General features: G+C 43.4%; 1 non-coding gene and 1 pseudogene across 1 annotated transcript; both read right to left on the bottom strand.

The window, feature by feature from the left end:
* Positions 1–1,150: 1,150 nt before the first annotated feature.
* LOC113023420 (sialidase-3-like) lies at positions 1,151–18,134 on the bottom strand (annotated as a pseudogene).
* On the bottom strand, positions 5,940–6,067 carry LOC113024882 (U6atac minor spliceosomal RNA). Its single transcript, XR_003272744.1, has one exon. It is a non-coding gene; the product is annotated as a U6atac minor spliceosomal RNA (small nuclear RNA).
* Positions 18,135–19,193: the final 1,059 nt, after the last annotated feature.

The raw sequence follows: 19,193 nt of genomic DNA, 5'->3' as shown, positions 1-19,193 counted from the left end.
TGTCCAACGACATAGAAGTGGTGATGGTGATAGACAAGTCAGGGCATACAGAAAGGCAGCTCAGAGACCAAAAAGGCGATGCTCTGCATGTCAACAAGAAAACAGGGACTGTGACCATTGTTTCAAATGTGGCAGTGACTCTCACTGGGCAAAGGGATGCAAAGTAAGGGGAGCTCAGAAGCAGGAAAACTGGGCGGGGCTGTGACTGCGGGACAAGCCACAGCTTCAGCACCAATGTCCCAATGTGATAACATTCCCAAGGCCCAAAGCTTATCCCTTGCACCACCAACTGACTCAGGAAATCCTAAAAAAGGAACCAACCCCCAAACGTGTTCTATTTAAGTACCAAAAAAAGAAAGTGTCTAGTATGGTGTAGAATGAATAACTGCAAAACACAGGCACTGTGGGACACGGGAGCCCAAGTTTCAATAATGAGTGCATGCTGGAAATCAGACAATTTACCTCACTTAGAAGTTTACCCCATCAGCGATTTACTAAGTAAGGATGAACTTTTAGACTTGAGAGCTGTAAATGGATCTGAAGTCCCTTTCCAGGGTTGGGTAGAAGTTAGCCTTAGCCTTTGTGATTCGAGAGGAAAAGCTGCAGCTCAGAATGAGGTTCGGGTTCCAATCCTAGTAAGTCAGGATGTGATGCAAAAACCAATAATAGGGTTTAATGCTATTGAGGAACTGATCAAAAAAGACACTACTCAGTCCAGTGAAAGCTTGTCTCTACTCAGAAACTCTCTAAGAGTAGGATCAAGCAAAGCAGAAGCACTGTTGAACCTTATCCACACCACCAGTAACGAGATAGTTACTTATCCTATCAGATCAGGACGCAAAGCTATTGTCGTACCGGGTGGGCAAATGTACGGCGTTAGTTGTTCCATCAAAACAGACCTAAAGGTAAAAAGTGAAATGCTTTTCGAGCCAGATGAAAACTTGTCTTTAGATGAGGGTCTGAAATCTAACTGCCAGTTGCTGTCTATATCAGACAGCACCCGCAAAGTCAATATCTATGTTACTAATGCTACCAAACATGACATTGTGTTGCCACCTAAAACCCTTCTAGGTAACATAGAGAGGGTAACACATAGTTATCCTGTAAATCTCAAAGAAGCTCAGATAGGCTCGATTGTAGAAAAAGACAATCAGAACTCACCTAGCTTGGCAGAAGAGCCTTGGGAACCACCTGTCAATTTGGGCCACCTTAACACAGAACAACAGGCGGTCGTCATGGAAATGTTAAGGGAGGAGTCAGGCGCATTTGCTAAACACAAAGAGGAAGTTGGTTACATAAGAAATCTAAAAATGGATATCAAACTCACTGATCAGATTCCTGTAGCCAAATCCTATAATGCGGTCCTACGTGCTCTCTACGATGAAGTAAAAAGTCACATTCAGGACTTGTTAAAAAAAGACTTTATTCACAAATCAACCTCACCATATGCCTCTCCAATAGTGTGTGTGAGAAGGCAGGATGGAGGCCTGAGACTGTGTGTCGATTATAGGGGCCTCAATAAAAAGACCATTCCAGACAGACACCCTATTCCACGAATACAGGAAATCCTTGATGGACTTGGCGGCAATAGGTGGTTTAGTGTGCATGACCAAGGCAAAGCGTACTATCAAGGTGAAATCAGCGAAGACTCGAAAAAATATACCGCCTTCACAACACCCTGGGGGCTGTACGAATGGAATAGGATCCCATTTGGACTCACCAATGCACCTGCAGCTTTCCAGCGGAGCATGGAGGAAAGTTTGGAAGGCTTGAGGGACAAAATATGCACTCCATATTTAGATGATGTTTTGGTGTACAGTCAAACATTTGAACAGCATATTGAAGATTTGAGATCAGTTCTCAAACGTCAGCGGGCTTGGGGAGTAAAACTAAGACCTGATAAATGTGACTTGTTTAAAAATGAGGTCCGCTATGTGGGCAAAATCATTTCAGCAGACGGCTACAAAATGGATGAGAAAGAGGTACAAGCAGTACGAGCTTTGAAGGACAACCCACCAACAAACATTAAAGAGCTGAGAAAGCTTTTAGGATTTTTAGGATACTACCGAAGCTATGTACAAGATTTTTCAAGACATGCAAAGTGCCTATATGATTTACTCTCAGTTGACCACACGCAAACACCAGCGCGGTCAGCCAAGGCGGGGCATGCTGCACCCACCCAAAAAATCATATGGAGTGACAGCCACCAAAAAGCACTAGACTCTAGACTATTTGGTGGATGTTTTGACTAATCCACCTGTGATGGCTTATCCTAAGTTTGAGGAACCCTTCATTCTGCACATCGATGCTTCAGAAGAAGGCCTTGGTGCAGTCTTGTATCAGAGGCAGGACAGTAAATTAAGAGTCATTGGATATGGGTCAAGAACATTAACACAAGCTGAGAGGAATTACAGGTGGCACTCAGGGAAACTTGAGTTTTTGGCACTAAAATGGGCTGTGACTGAGCGCTTTAGAGACTATTTGTTCTATGCTCCCTCAGTGACAGTGTACAGTGATAACAACCCTTTAACCTATGTTTTAGGCACAGCTAAACTGAATGCAACAGGACACAGATGGGTTTCCGAGCTGGCTGATTTTAACATAACACTGAAATACCGACCCGGAAAAAGTAACGTTGATGCAGACTTTTTGTCCAGAACACCTTCTAGTATGGATTCATACATGTCAGAATGTACTGAGCTGTGTTCGCCTGAAGTGTTAAGCGCAGTACTGAATGCCATTGAAACACAGGAAGACAAACAACTGGATTGGATATCAGCCATAACATGCAATCCAGAAGTAAACAAAATACTTACAGAAAATCCGCCAGATGTGAGGATCACAACGCAGGAGCTATTGCAAGCTCAAAAGCAGGACCCTGCCATAGCTTATGTTCTCAACTTAAAGAGTACTGGTGTGAGTTTTGACAAGACATCAGCGCTCAAAACCCCTAAAGGAAAACAGCTACTACACGAGTGGAAAAAGCTGTTTATCTCAGATGACGGGTTGCTGATACGAAAGACTGTGACTTACACTCAGATTGTGATTCCGGAATCGCACAAAGAACTGGTGTACAAACACCTTCACTGCGAAATGGGTCACTTGGGGGTGGACCGTGTGATGAATTTGGCAAGGAGTAGGTTTTATTGGCCGAATATGTACAAAGATATTGAGTTTTTCATTACACAGGTGTGCAAATGTAATATTCAGAAAAAACCTACAGTTCAGTGTAGGGCCCCCATGTGTCATGTGCCAGCTACTGTACCCTTTGAAATGGTCTCAATAGACTATGTCCATCTCGAAAAGAGCAGGGGAGGGTATGAGTATATTTTAGTGTTACAGGACAACTTCACCAAGTTTGCTCAAGCCTACCCTACACGCAACAAAGCTGGCAAACCAGCAGCAGATAAAATTTTTAATGACTTTTCCTTGAAATTTGGTTTTCCTGGTAAATTACATCACGATCAAGGCAGAGAATTTGAAAACCATTTATTCAAACAGCTGCAGAAGTACACAGGAATAGCCAATTCAAAGACTACACCCTACCATCCACAGGGGAACCCGGTGGAAAGGTTTAATCGCACTTTGCTGTCAATGCTGCGGACCCTGGATGAGGAAAAGAAAGGAAACTGGAGTGACTACGTAAACAAAGTTGTGCATGCCTATAATTGCACAACTAGTGACTCGACAGGATACTCGCCCTTTTATTTACTCTTAGACATCCACATCTCCCTATTGATGTAATTTTTGGACTGAGTGAGACGAACAAATGCAAATCATATGAGGATTATGCTCACAAATGGCAACAACAAATGAAAGAAGCATATGACATTGCATCCAGAAACATTAAAAAGACTCTGGGGCAAGAGGGAAATCACATTATGACCCGAAGAGACAAAGTGCTGTACTCTCACCTGGGGACAGGGTACTTGTCAGGAACATGTCAGAGAGGGGAGGCCCGGGAAATTTACACTCCTATTGGGAGGATCAAGTTCACATAGTGATCTCTCAAAAGGGGGAAAACAGCCCTGTCTATGAGGTTAAGCCGGCGCGTGGTGCTGGGCGAGGCCGTATCCTCCACCGCAACATGTTAATGCCCTGTAATGCATTACCGCTTCCCACAATAACAAGAACTGAATGAAGCCACACTACACAGACACAAAAACAAAGAGACCTACAAGACGCATCGAACCATATAGAGAGCTCAGATGATGAAGAGCAGTATTGGTCTCAGAGAGTGAGGCACCACCACTGTCAGCCTCAAGGGGATTTAATGGTGTCTGCACCTGCTACTGAACTGGACCAGGACCTTCAGCGAAAGAGCACGGAGCTTAGAGTGGATGCTGAAGAATTTCAAGTAGATATGGTGAATGGACAAGGTAACGCTAAACATGACACCTCAGCATCACCAGACACTGTTGCTTCGTCAGGTCAGCCCAGTGAAATGAACCCAGAACTGTCGGAACCGCAGCCGCGAAGATCTCAGAGGAAGAGATGTCCACGGAAAATATTGACTTATGATGCATTTGGCCAACCAGTTCAAAGAGCAATTGGTCACAGTGTTAACCCATTGTATGCCAGTGCAGCAGCACCGCCATTCTATGACCAGTTTGGAGTACCTTGGGCAGCTCTACAAATGCCTTACTATGCAGCTTATGTACCAGTTAGTTATTATTGAACTGTGAAAGAGTTTTTCTGAATTTAAATGATGTTATTTTTCAAAAATGTATGGGGACTTACAAGGCCTTACCAATATGGTGACACAAATATTTGATACTTTTGGGGATGGTAGCGTAAGACATTGGATCATTGTGTTTGATGAGGTAAATTGTGATTAAATGGTTACTATCTAAGTTGACAAGCTCCGGAGCACGTGGTAAAGTGATAGTAACGTCTTAGAGGGTAATATTTGTATGTGGACTGTCGGAAACAACTCAGCACTGTTGTAAGCCGATGCTTATCTGGTAAGAGAGTAACATGTGATTCTGTCACCTGAGGTCCAATAGTGCATCGTGAAAATAAGATAAGATAACCTTTATTAGTCCCACACGTGGGAAATTTGTTTTGTGATCTTAGAAAAGTGATCTTAGAGCACTGCTAAACCCTATGCCGACTTACGTCATCTCTACATTGTCACAAGGAAGAGAGAAGTATATTTGTTTATTTCTGTTTCTTATTGTCATGTTTTCTCAATGTTGGGACAACATTTATTTAGCAGGGGAGGAATGTAGCACTTGGTAAAGTGTAAAGCTAAAATATGTCCAAAACATTGCACGAATCTGTTGGTATTTGTGTTATTCAACTATATGTTTGGATTTTTGGCTGCTACATGTTTTTCCACCAGTAGGGGGCAGTCACGGAAAAAGAAAAACTATTTAAAAAAAAAAAAAAGAAAAGAGAAGAAAAGAGAGAAGAGTGTATTCTTGGGCTCTGTATGTGAAAGCCACGGTTCTGAAGTACCCCAAATAAACTCGGTTCTGCTGTTTACACCAAGTTGTCCTGGAGTGGTGTAACACAAGCAACATGGGAAAGTGTTCCAGTGTGTACATCTGATGTGGGACCGCTGTAATCTTTCGACTGCGCCTCCAGCTGACCCGATGTCCACATCATGGGGGAGGTAAGCGTTGGAGGTGGCGTTGGATAGGGAGGGTGATGCGTCAGTGAGTGCTTATCAGTATCAGTATATGTAATAATAATAATAATAATAATAATAATAATGGATACTTTATTGATCCCCATGGGGAAATTACTTGTTTTTCTCTGCATTTGACCCATTCACTCAGTGAAGCAGTGGGCAGCCCACTAAGCAGGCGCCCGGGGAGCAGTGTGTAGGGACGGTACCTTGCTCAGGGGTACCTCAGGGTAGCCGTTAAGTGGATTCGAACCGCCGACCTTCCGATCATGGGGCGACCACTTTACCTACTGAGCTATCCCTGCCCAATAAAACATGGTTAGAGATGCCATGAAGTAGGTGGCAATGCCTTAACCGTATGTGTGTTGCAGGCCACTAGGGCCAATTCCATCCTTGTCAAGGGGAGTGCTAACCTTCTCTCCTTTCATACAACACAATGTATGTGTGTGCGTGTCCATAGTTCAGCTGAGACAGTGTCCTTCGCCCCGCCAGGCTAAGTAAACAGTCTTCCAGCCAATCCAGGTGGCCTTGCATGGAATGGGAAGGAACAAATTCAAATTCAAATTTTATTCGTCATGTACACAGTCATACACAGTACGATATGCAGTGAAATGTTTAGACAACTGCTCGTGACCTAAAGAAAAAAAAGGAAAAGGCTATGAATAAGATAGGAAATAAATATGAAAAATTAAAAAGGGTAAATTTAACTAGGAAGGAATAAAATATAAAAAATTAAGGTTAAAAATGAAATAACTGTACAACACAAATTAGAATGAAGGGTAAATTTAACTGGGAAAGAATAAGATAAAATATATAAATTAAAGTTGAAAATAAAATAACTGTACAACAAAATACACAATACACAGTATAGAACTATATAAGAATGTATGAAGAAATATAAATATATATAAAAAAACACCCAGCACGCCCCTGCGGGCGGTTTATCCTTCAAGCTCGGGTCCTCTACCAGAGGCCTGGGAGCTTGAGGGTCCTGCGCAGTATCTTAGCTGTTCCCAGGACTGCGCTCTTCTGGACAGAGATCTCCGATGTTTTTCCCGGGATCTGCTGGAGCCACTCGCCTAGCTTGGGAGTCACCGCACCTAGTGCTCCGATTACCACGGGGACCACCGTTACCTTCACCCTCCACATCCTCTCGAGCTCTTCTCTGAGCCCTTGGTATTTCTCCAGCTTCTCGTGTTCCTTCTTCCTGATATTGCTGTCATTGGGAACCGCTACATCGATCACTACGGCCGTCTTCTTCTGTTTGTCTACCACCACTATGTCCGGTTGGTTAGCCACCACCATTTTGTCCGTCTGTATCTGGAAGTCCCACAGGATCTTAGCTCGGTCATTCTCCACCACCCTTGGGGGCATCTCTCATTTTGACCTCGGGACTTCTAGGTTATACTCGGCACAGATGTTCCTGTACACTATGCCGGCCACTTGGTTATGGCGTTCCATGTATGCCTTGCCTGCTAGCATCTTGCACCCTGCTGTTATGTGCTGGATAGTCTCTGGGGCATCTTTACACAGCCTGCACCTGGGGTCTTGCCTGGTGTGATAGACCCCAGCCTCTATGGATCTTGTGCTCAGAGCTTGTTCTTGTGCTGCCATGATTAGTGCCTCTGTGCTGTCTTTCAGTCCAGCTTTGTCCAGCCACTGGTAGGATTTCTGGATATCAGCCACCTCCTCTATCTGCCGGTGGTACATACCGTGCAGGGGCCTGTCCTATATATATATATATATATATATATATATATACACACAATAACAGCAGCTGTACAAGTATTAACTGGAAATGAAGAATATAGTGACCAGTGTTGTGCAATCCACATTATGTCTTGTGCAGTGCAAATATGCTTAAAGTGATTTAAGTGATGAAGTGAAAACAATGTCCAGAATGTCCAGTGTGTGTGTAAGAACTATATGTGTGGGTCAGTACTGTGTGGGGGTGTGATTGAGAGACCGTATCGCCTGCAGGAAGAAGCTCCTCCTCAGTCTCTCTGTGTTGGTCTTCAGGGAGCGGAATCGCTTTCCTGACCTCAACAGAGAGAACAGTCTGTTGTTGGGATGGCTGAGGTCCTTCACGATCTTCCTGGCCTTGGTCCAGCACCGCCTGCTGTAGATTGAGTGCAGGTCAGGGAGCTCGGAGCGGATGGTGTGCTCAGCTGACCGCACAACCCTCTGTAGAGCTCGTCTGTCCTGCATGGTGCTGTTCCCGAACCAGGTTAAGATGTTTCCCGTCAGGATGCTCTCTATGATGCACGAGTAAAAGTTCCTGAGCACCTTGGAGGGCAGTTGGAAGTCTCTCAAGCGTCTGAGGTGGTAGAAACGCTGACGGGCCTTTTTCACCACGGTGTTGATGTGACAGGACCATGACAGGTCCTGCGTGATGTGAACTCCGAGGTATTTGAAGCTGTCCACTCTCTCCACTGGGCACTCGTTGATGACAGGGGTCTGGTAGTTCCTCTCCTGCTTAGTGCTGAAGTCCACTATCAGCTCCTTTGTCTTACTGACGTTTAGAAGGAGGTTGTTCCTCTGGCACCAGTTCTCTAGATTCCTAATCTCCTTCAGGTAGGCCGTCTTGGCTCAGGGGCTCAGAACACACCCCTGGGCGGCTCCAGTGCTGAGAGTGGTGGAGGCTGAGACATGTCCCCCCATCCTTACTGCCTGTGGTCTACCAGTTAGGAAGGTGGAGATCCACTGACACATAGATGAGCTGAGTCCCAGATGCTCCAGCTTGGTGGTGAGTGTGGAGGGAATTATGGTATTAAATGCAGAGCTGTAGTCTATGAAGAGCATTTTAACATAATTCCCCCTTCTAGTGTCCAAGTGAGTGAGTGATGTGTGGAGGAGATGAGAGATGGCATCGTCTGTGGAACGATTTGGACGGTAAGCGAACTGTAGTGGGTCCAGTGTGTCTGGTAGTGAAGAAATGATGAAGTCTCTGACCAGGCGTTCAAAGCACTTCATCACTACTGAGGTGAGGGCTACAGGGCGATAGTCATTGAGAGAAGCAGGGTGGGGTTTCTTCGGGACAGGAACAATGATGGACTCTTTACTTTCCCTGGAATAGCCTCCCACTGTCGTTCTCTAAAACCTAAAAGAGAACTATGGATTTGATCAACTGGTCTCTGAATGCTATTGACACCCTTTTCTCAACGAGAAATCTGGGCTCGGGAGAGCCTGAGTGCCCTGGAGGGACTTTCCCTGCCGGATACACGATGGACGGGTGGCAGAACTGGAGGATCATGTGCCTGACGGGACTGTCGATCGAGGACGCTGAAGATATCTATCTATTTGGAACCATGATAACAGGGTTCATGCTAATCGGAGTTGGCTTAGCCCTGGTTTATCGGAGAAATAAGAGAGCGGAACCGGCTGTTCAAACCCCCCCCAAGGCTGCCCGCTGGAATCGGAAAGGAACGAGGCGCGACCTCTCACAACGAACGTAATATGGTCAACACCTTGGAGACGCTTGCAGCTGCTGTGAAGGCTCAAAACAACACCATTGAGCGTATGAGGGGAAACATCAGAGAGAGGCCTGCTCAAAATGAGACCCTTGAGCGACAGTTGGAAAACATCGCGGAACGGATCATTGCAGTTGTGAGGTCTCAGAATCAAAAGAATGATAACACCATGGAACAGAAGTTTGATACCATCATGGGGAGGCTCGCGACTCTCCAACGGGAGATCGAGAGGCCAGTGTCAGAGTGTTAAAGAGCAGCCTGAAAATTCTCCTGGGCTGCTCGCATGGAAATTAACAAAATCAACATGAACATTGCGGACCCCCATAACGCGCCAGCTGCAGGCCCAAGGCTGGAGCCAAACAATCACTCCCTGATAACGACTGTGTTACGGCTATTCTTCCCATCCCATGCAAGGACACCTGGATTGGCTGGAGGACTGTTTACTTAGCCTGATAGGCCGAAGGACACTGTCTCAGCTGAACTATGGACACGCGCACACACACACACACTTACACTGATAGGCACTCACTCATCCCCCCTCCCCTTCCAACGCCTTCGATGCTTGTTTCCTGCGAGGGAATGCGGCGGGCTGTGTGCCGTGCTGGAATGGTAGCGCTGTGCAGGGTGGCTGCTGTGTTCGCTTCGGATTACTCCTCACCCCCCCACCCACCCCTGTGGCTTGTCATGTCTTCACAATGTTGTGCTGTGGACATTTATGTGCTTTTTGTGCAAAGGAGTTTTTTTGTTTCCTGTTCTCATGCTGTCCTACCATGGAAGCACAGCATGAGTAGGGGTCTCTTTTTTCCTCTTGCACTTTCCCCACTGTAGTGTAAATTTCAATGTTTTTTTCTCTGATTCTACCAATCTCCGACCTGTATCCCCATGTAATGTTTGTGCTATATGTGTAAGGTCGGGGGGGGGGGGTCCCATTTCACTGCAGGGCAACCTGCATGTGACGAATAAAGGTTTGATTGATTAAAGCATGTGGGGATGACCGACTGAGATAAAGCGATGTTGAATATCTCAGTGAACACAGGAGCTAGCTGGTATGCGCAGTCTCTGAGGATACGACCTGGGATGCCGTCTGGTCCTGCTGCTTTCCTGGTGTTCACTCTCTTGAAGGCTCTCCTTACTTCATGCTCGGAGATGACGAGCACGTTTCCGGTGCTGGCAGTATCTTCCTGTCTGCAGCCGTTAGCGCCGCTAGCACTAGCATCGTTGGAGTCCTTAGCTGCAGCCTCGAAGCGAGCATAGAAAGTGTTCAGCTCGTCTGCCAGAGTCACGGCCGCGTTCGTCATACCGGTTGTTGGTGCTTTATAGTCCGTTATTGTCCTTAGTCCCCGCCACAGGCTCCTAGAGTCACTCTGTTGGAGTTGTGACTCTAGTTTCCTCCCGTAGCGCTGCTTCGCCTCTTTCACCGCCCTCCGCACGTTATATGACGCGGCTTTGTACGGGTCCATGTCCCCCGTCGTGAGTCCCGTGTTGTAGGCAGCGGTGCGGGATCTCAGAGCGTCGCGGATGGTTTTATCCACCCACGGCTTCTGGTTGGGAAACGTTGTGATAGTCTTTGTCTCCACGGTATCATCCGCTAGTTTCCCGATGAATCCCACAACCGCTTCCGTAAACACGTTGACATCATCATCGGAGCTGTTTCTGAACATGTCCCAGTCTGCGTCATCGAGTGCGTCCTGTAACGCGGCCACCGATTGATCCGTCCAGCTTGTTTCCAGGTTGGGGAATGGTAAAGATATGTCCATTATCATCACTGACTGCTTCCACTCGATAGCCATTTTCATTACAGGCTTTGCAGTAGATGTGGTCTTTGGAAAGTTCAGCCATTTCACACTCAACTGATACCGTATTAAACAGTTCCCCAAATTTCCAGTTTTCACCATGACTACCACTATACAGTGAGAGTGCATACGATTTACAATGGGAACTGAACAAAACATGTAATTAGTTTACAACAGCAACGCGAGAGGGAAGCACTACTGCGACAAGTTTAAGCATAAACTGGGATAATCAGTCTATCACTCTCTGCTGGAATACCATGGCCTGGCCCAACAGCAAATGTGGACCAGTGTTTTATTTCACTCAGTTTGTCTGTCAAATCGGTCACATTGCTCCAGGTTTCTCCAAGATCGTACCTTGTGATGTAGCAGAGACGGGTCCTGTTGTCATAGCATTTTCTTTGGTACATTTCAGTGATATTGTGTTCAACACAGGAAAAGTTTCTTGTTGGCCTTGTCATACACCGGGCAGGGGTTCATTGGACGGTGTCCTTTAATAAGTGCCTTTTCCACCAGTTTGAGCTCTGACCACTAAAAAAGATAAGTAAATAAGTTCATAAGTAAAAATAATTAAATGTTCATAAGTAAATAAAACAGAACAGTTCAAAACAGGACTGTAATTAACAAGTAATTTAGAACTTAAATGGGTGATTATCACTATTACCTCAACCATCATCTTCGATGATTCCTCCTTTATCTTTACTGTTCTCATAACCAGCTTTTTCCCGCTGACATCATCTGGAGTCCTCCTCTGCTCTGAGAGATTACATATGGATCAGAGACCTTTCATATGAAAACACTAAACACAGCACAAGCTTCAGAAAGACACTCACTGAAACAATCAATCTACTGCTATGATGGTCTGAGTGAGCTGCCTGTAGGTTTCCAGTGTTCCCATGTTCTCATTCGCATCCACCCCGTCCTCCTCATCTCACCTGAACAGCTCACCTGAACCTGATCCCTGGCAATCAGTGAGACAGTATTTAAGATGGTAAATCTCTTCTCTGTCAGTTTATCAGCTAAGTCAAGTTGGTAACAGGCCTTCATGAGCTGTTTGCAGTCATGCTATGTCAAAACACCTCACCAAGAATCCCTTCCTTGCATTTTTCAAGTTCACGTTTGCCTTATAAATAAAGCTTGTGTTAAATCTACCAGTTGTCTCTGTGTCTGGTCTGCGCTTGGGTCCACACTCACATACTGGCCTCCGGGCTCCTTTGACAACTGCACTGTTTTTCAGGACTATGAGCATAACTGCACAGGTATTGCTGTTGGTTGGACAAATAATAGTTGCTTTGGAATTATCTACTGATCATTCTCCCCTTAAATGGGTCCTAATTCCCAATTCCCCTTTTAATATAAATATTTTTGTACTAGCATTCCAGTACACACTTGTACAGAGTTACTTGTTTGTGGTTAATACTCAAACTGATATTGAAGCAAAAAGCACCAATGATCGAGGCTTTGCATGTTTGAATTTGTGCAAAAGGTGAACTTTGCCTTTCAGGCATGTTATTATGAATGCATGGATATCTGGATGTTTATTGAAAGCTGCACAAAGAAGTAAATATATAATTTCCTATGCATCTATGGAACTGGAGAAAACTCACTGATTATAAGTCTTAATGTTACAGAACATGTAGTGATGATGATGGATGAGGATGTTTGTCATGTCAGTTGATTGTGCTGTAACCAAACTCAGTACTGATGTGTTCAAGCAAGGAAAAAATGGGCACAGTTTGGAGAGTGTGTATTACACAGTAATAATTTATCATTAGTTTTGAGGGTAACCTTTTCTTTCTGAGGAGAAAGGCTCACACTTACAAGTCCCTTATTAATAATAAATATACAGTGAAAGTCAGATGTGTTACTTGTATTTTTATTAGCCTTCACCAAAGTCTCCAGCTTCCCTTCTCAAGGAAGACACACACTTTTATTGACTTTGTGCTGTACCTTCCTAAGTAGTAACAATGAAACCCCTCTTTAATTATTGTGTACACTACAGCTGTGTTCTGGAGAAACACACACTGAAAGCTGTGAACAAAATATTAATGCTGGGCCAAATCACTGGATGTTAACTCTCCAGTAGCCTTCCTGAATTCACTGCAGCTAAAAACATCACAGGTTATCTGTTTAATTTCAGTTTGCTTCCCACACAATGAACATGCAAACCAACCATCATCAATATAAACCTAGTCTACCCACTGGGTCCAGGGTTTGGTCCATGATTTTGGATTGTTCAGACAGATAACTAGATATCACTTTGACTTGTTTATGCAGCCACTTGTTTATGTGTGGATCACTTTTTATTTCCAGTTTAATTTTGATCTGGAAAGGAAAACACACTTCTCTGACCTCCTGCTCTGGACCTGTTTCTGCAAGCTTTCCACCAGTGCGTGCCAACAATCGTTATCGTCATCATAAGCATAAAGTGAAGCTATCAATCTGGTGTCCTCTATTTGGAGCCCATGGCCTGGCTCAGCGATGGATTCAGCCCATGGTTTCTTAAATAAATTAAATACATTTAAATTTATAAATATGTTTTTAATCATGCTAAAAATTAAGCTTGCCTATGGAACCTGTTTACATTATACCCTGAACACTGCATATTTTTACAAAAGGCTCTCATCATCTTGCACAATAATATATAGAATATTGTGCAATATGCTGAGGCAAGCAGATTTTTTTGTTCTGTTTTTTATAACTTGAAAAATACCTTGTTCAGCTCAAAACTCATAGCAGGCGTTGGCTATTAATTTTTGCCAGATGACAATGTGAGAAAGTGGGACTCTTGTGGAAGTGGAATTCAGTTCTGCTCAATATCAGTTGTATATCTTTATAAACTTATTAATAGAGCCTTCCACAACAGTCCCACCATCAAATCTAACCCCTTGTAAAAATTAGTTGACTAGGTTAAATCGATTAAATCGAATAACCGGCCACCTAAGTGTTTAAAGAAGGAGAAAATCCATCCTGCTGTTCACGCTGGAGTTTTGTGGTCCAGACTACAAACTGATGTAGGACAATGAATAACTGTCATTAACTCAATCCTAGCTAGATTGTGACATGAAAAAGACTAACAAGAAGTTGCGGTAGTTTGTAATACCTGAAAGACAAATCTGTACCAGCTGCACAACTCTGTGCTGCCCTGAAGCCCATAAAATGTCCACATTCACAGCTTTTCTCTCCTCTGCACATTGCCTTTCTCCACGCTGCTCCGTTTCCGTTCCTACCTCCAGCGCTCATAAACAATTATTGATTGTTAATTGTTATTAATAATAATTATTATTATTGAACCTTTTTTAAATCTGCCTTTTTTAAGTCCCCACTTGTGGTATATTTACATACACGTATATTTATCTGCTTTATGAACATAAGTGAAGTTGAAGAACTCCCTGGCATCTGGTTTGACCTTTGTCTATCTCACAGCCATCAGGCCAAGTTTTGCTTCCCTTTTCTGAAAAGGGAAATAACAAGGAAGGGATAAAAAAAGAAAGTGAACTCTGCCATCCCTCCCTCATGCGTCACACTGCCAAAATTTATGTTAAGTCAAAAAAAAAAATACAACGCAACACAACTGCATCTCCTTAAAGCACCCAAGTTAGGTTTGTTTGCTTTGTTTTTTTGCATGATGTGAATTCAATTAAAAAGACTCTTGCAAAGACATCCTACCATGCTCCCAGTAACACTTTAAAACTATAAATGAGATACAATAACCTTTATTTCATTAGTTGGGCCCACGTCCTCATTTTAGGTTTGACAGCGTTTTAGTAGGTAAAGGTGAATGCTTGGACATGAATTGAGCCGCGGTTTGGGGAAGGCCTCGAAGGGGACTGGCGACGGCTCCCGGGCCTGGCAGATCGCCATGGACTAAGTAGAAATGAAGAAGTTAAAGAATTGAAAATAAGGGAGGGAGGGTGGGGCACGTAAACGAGAATGAACAGCTTGCAAAACTGGGGGAACTTATATAGATGACAACTGGATCTCCAAATGATTCTGATCACTGCTTTTTGTGACTCCAGCATGACTTTATGCCACACCCCAAGTTTACGCTTTCCTGTGTTTGTTCCAACTATAAAAATCTCTGAACAGTTAAGCAATGTGTTCTTGGAAGACTGCTTTAAATGACCTTCTCTCTATTACAGTTTTTTCTGATTGCTTAAGCACATTTTTTGTAACTATTGGCTAATTTTGCAAAACTCTTCACACAAATAAGAAAACCTGTCACCCAATCATCAAAACATTGTAGTTCTCTTGCAAAAGCAAACACAGCTAGATTAACTCTTCACACCTTCGTAAAAATGGTGTTTCCGTATCAAACAGTACACACAAGCCATCATCTACTAAGCACACAATGCGCCAACTGCACACTGATGGTATGAATACAAAACACATCTGGCTTTTGCTTTCTCTGTGCACAAGGTAGGCTATGTCAGTTTGAGCTCATACTTCTGTCATAGATCCATAAGCATAGAGGGATCCAAACTTCAAGTACTGGTGTTTATTCAAACACATCAAAACAAACACAAGTGTTTATTTCCAAGTATAGGATTATTTGCAATCGCCATAATGACTATATGGGTTACTTGGTCTGCAGTGAACATGCTTCCTCTGCCCCCTGGTCATCTAGCAATTCTGTAAAGTACAATTTCAGTATTTTTACATCAATGGTATTGGTGTGTTTCTCATTGGCATATGGCAGTGCTACAAATCTTTGTGCGAAGTGACTGTACTAACCGATTCTCATTTCAAGATGTCCTTATGGTACTTGCTACAGTGTAGCGGCTCGAGTTAGGCTGGACCCGTTGGCCAGCTACCCTCAGGGTCATTCCACGGTTGATTACATGGTCCACTATTGTAGCTCTGATGTCATCAGCAATTCTATTTCTTACTCTTCCTACCCTTCCTCTCCCCCCTCCTCGTCTTCCTCTTGCTCCTCCTTGTCCTTGTCGTCCTCTTCGTCCTACTTCTTCACCTCCACGTCCTCTTCCTCGGCCTCCTCTACTTCTCACTCTTTCTACTCCCTCCATTGTACTCCGCACACACAGCTTACCTGTATTATAATGCTTAGGCTGATTGCAAAGTGAACTAATTATCTAAAAAAGTTTTCACATGTGAAAGTGTGCCAGACAGTTGGCAAATTAGTGTTAATGATAGCCATACATGTGTATACTTTTGCTAGGAGTGTGTTGGAAATTTGGTAATTGAGTGTTGTGCAGTGAATTGTGCCTACAGTTTTGCAAAGTGTGTGTTACAAAATTGCAAACTGAGTGCAAAGCAGTTTTTGTGCTTTTAGTTTTGCAAACTCAGTGAGTGGTTTTGCTATAAGTCTGACTAGTTTTAAAGATTGTGCTACAGGAATCACAGTTAGGGTTTAAGCATTCAGAAAAAACTGTAATGTCATGAAAAATCCAGTTTGTCCAGTTTGTGTTTACAGGCAGGAAAAAACTGAATGCTTGATATTTAATGCAATCTCAAAATCATACATTAAGTCTAATATTTTCTAAAAGATGTCCAGTTCATTCATTTGTAGCATAGCCTAATACACCCAGAAAAAAAGCAATATTAGTAGAGGCATGCGTGCCTATTGTGAGTCTGAATCCCATGTTTCAGAGGAGTCTGTTTTCCGAACTCTTTAAAGCAATTAGTGATCCACTTAAGGCCGACATAAGATTAATGCCAGAAGAGCCGACGAGCAGAGCTGTGGAACTAATCTGTAATACATCCCTGTGTTACTGACAACTTGTAGACATGAGGGAAACTGCAGGCCAGAGTCATCTGTACAAGCTCAGCTCAGCCCCTTTGAACCATAATCCCCCTCGAACATTTAGACACAGAGCAGAAAGGATCGCCGAGTGGCACAAAGTCATCAACCACACAATGCTGAGATTCACTTCAAAACAATGAGAATATGAAACAAGAGCAGAATCATGCACATGTGTGAATAAAAAGACCAAGTTGAAAGGCATAAAAGACTTATATGTCCGAGCATATGGTTGCCAGATTTTGCAGCAGACTTCTGATCGCACAAATAAATCCTTTTCTGGTCTTTGAGTGAGGATGGATGAATGGGAGGTGGATAACGATGTGAGGGAGTTTGTTTCATGTCAGGGGACCGCCGACGGTGTATGAGTGTGAGCGCGCTGTGCGACAGCTCCATTCACAAAGATATGCTTTGAATCAGATGTATGGACCTCAGTTAATGCAGCAAAGAGGAAACATCCTTTCTGATCCATTATGCTGCAATAAAATGTTTCTGAAATCATGAAAGCAAAATGAATGATAGAGAAAGATTCAAAAGCAATCAGAAGTTCAACTTCAGGCAAAAACAACAAAATGGCACAACGCAGGACACAATAATTAACGCATAAATAAAATACACAAGCTAAAGCTGCGTGCAAGAAACACAGTGAGAAAACGTGTTGTTATACTTTTTCATGTGTGCACAGCAGTGAACGAGCCGGATTGTGGTGGGTAAGATGTCGTAAACATGTTTGCAAGAAGTGATTTGTGGGTCTCGCATACATTTTGAATGGTGGCAGCATCAAACAGCTGTCACTGAAAAACTGCAGACATGTTTGAGCGGCCTCGTGTGTGCTCAAAAATGTTGTTTGCTTTACTTACAGCAGGAAACTGAGCAAGATAAATCTCAGATAAACTGATCTCATGTTCACACGCATGTGACACAAATTTGAGCAAACTGGCAGAGATTTCTGGCCACATTTACATTTTGTTTCACTTCATTATTGAGCAAAGCATTCATGGACACTTTTATGAAAGGCATGTGTGCGAAAAGCTGCAGTTTCTTTCATGGCCACTTGAAGCTTTATACGCATTTGTGCATTAAGGCTTGATGCACAATGACCAGGGGCTGGTTTCATTTTGCTCAGTTTTTTTCTCTTTTTTCTCACAAATACATCTTTTTTAAAGTCTGTTTCTTGCTTTGTTTTTACCATATCTCACGTAATATCCCAGTAAATTAAAAAGACATGCTGTAAAACTAAATCAAGAAGCTCCCCAGCTCTGCTGCTTTCTTATCCCAATTCTGGCTCGAAAAACAAAGCAACATGCAAAAACACGAGGCTCCAGAACAAATTGTTGCAGCATTGCACAGCAAGCATCTGCTAAAGGCAGACAAACAAAAGTGCTTATTGTTTTAATTGCTCACCATACTGTGTTCATTCATTGCGTCAGCTCTCGTGATTTCTTTTTAAGCCACCAGAGACGTTTCATTTTTAGGGATAAAGAAAAAAACTGCATGTGAGACGAGGTTTGAATCATTGTCTCCTTAAAAGTGCTAGGCGTATCTGCAGGTTGTGCAAGTGGGTAACTATTTGTGACAATGTGTTCATGAAAGGTGAAAACATTTCAATATGCCGCCCCCAAGTGGGCAAATACTGCAGCTGCTGTGTTTGCCACGTCATCCTGAGAAGTATGCTCATTTATAAGTTATACACTTTTCCTTCAGCTCTTTGTGTAGAGCAGCCTCGCCTTCACGTTTTTCTGCTCTAGATATTCTCCTGAGTTTGCCCTGCTGGACAGAGAGGATACTATTGAAGCTGTTTGCTTCCTCGCCCAAAATATGAGTGATGCATACCGATATGCCACACATGCACTAACTTTGGCCACACACATACTTCATCATGCTCTATATTCAGATTTTAAATATTTGCATGACAGAGGATTACATCTTTAAAAGAATTCATTCACTTTATTTTCCAGCATTTATTGGTTTCCAACTTGTGTGCAAAGGCTGAGTTTAACAAGTCAGAAAGAACAACAAGTACTGCAGAGCCAGGTGGGATAAAACCCATAGCACCCAATAACTAGAGCATCAGTGAAAATGCATTTTAACGGTTCCAGGTAACACACCTCGCCATTGTTGTTCACATGGAGTCAACATGAAGTAAAAGCTTTGTTTGATTTTGCCTTTCCACACTCACTTATTGTCTCATTATGAGGGACAAATGATCCAGCGGGGATGAAGACAAACCAAGAAAAGGCCCCGCATGCACAAGATTTAATGCGAACAGGGTGTATACAAACACAGTGTATTCTTCATGCTGCGTTTTATGACCAGGAGTGGTCGGTCATTTAAGAGGGCAGTTTTAATGTCGCGTTGTGTAACTAGCCACATCTTTATCCTGTTATAACTTTATTAATTTGGCTTCAGCTTTCATCCAGAGTTTATAGGCCTTCGAAATGCCTGAATCTCAGAGGTTGGTCTTGTTGAACAGAGATCACCCACTGTGAGCTATGTAAACAGCTGTAAACCACACACAGACACATACTCACACATGCTGC

The sequence above is a fragment of the Astatotilapia calliptera genome, chromosome 6 (genome assembly GCF_900246225.1).
Source record: "Astatotilapia calliptera chromosome 6, fAstCal1.2, whole genome shotgun sequence".
In the NCBI taxonomy this organism is placed as follows: domain Eukaryota; kingdom Metazoa; phylum Chordata; class Actinopteri; order Cichliformes; family Cichlidae; genus Astatotilapia; species Astatotilapia calliptera.
This window is presented reverse-complemented; position numbering and strand designations above follow the sequence as displayed.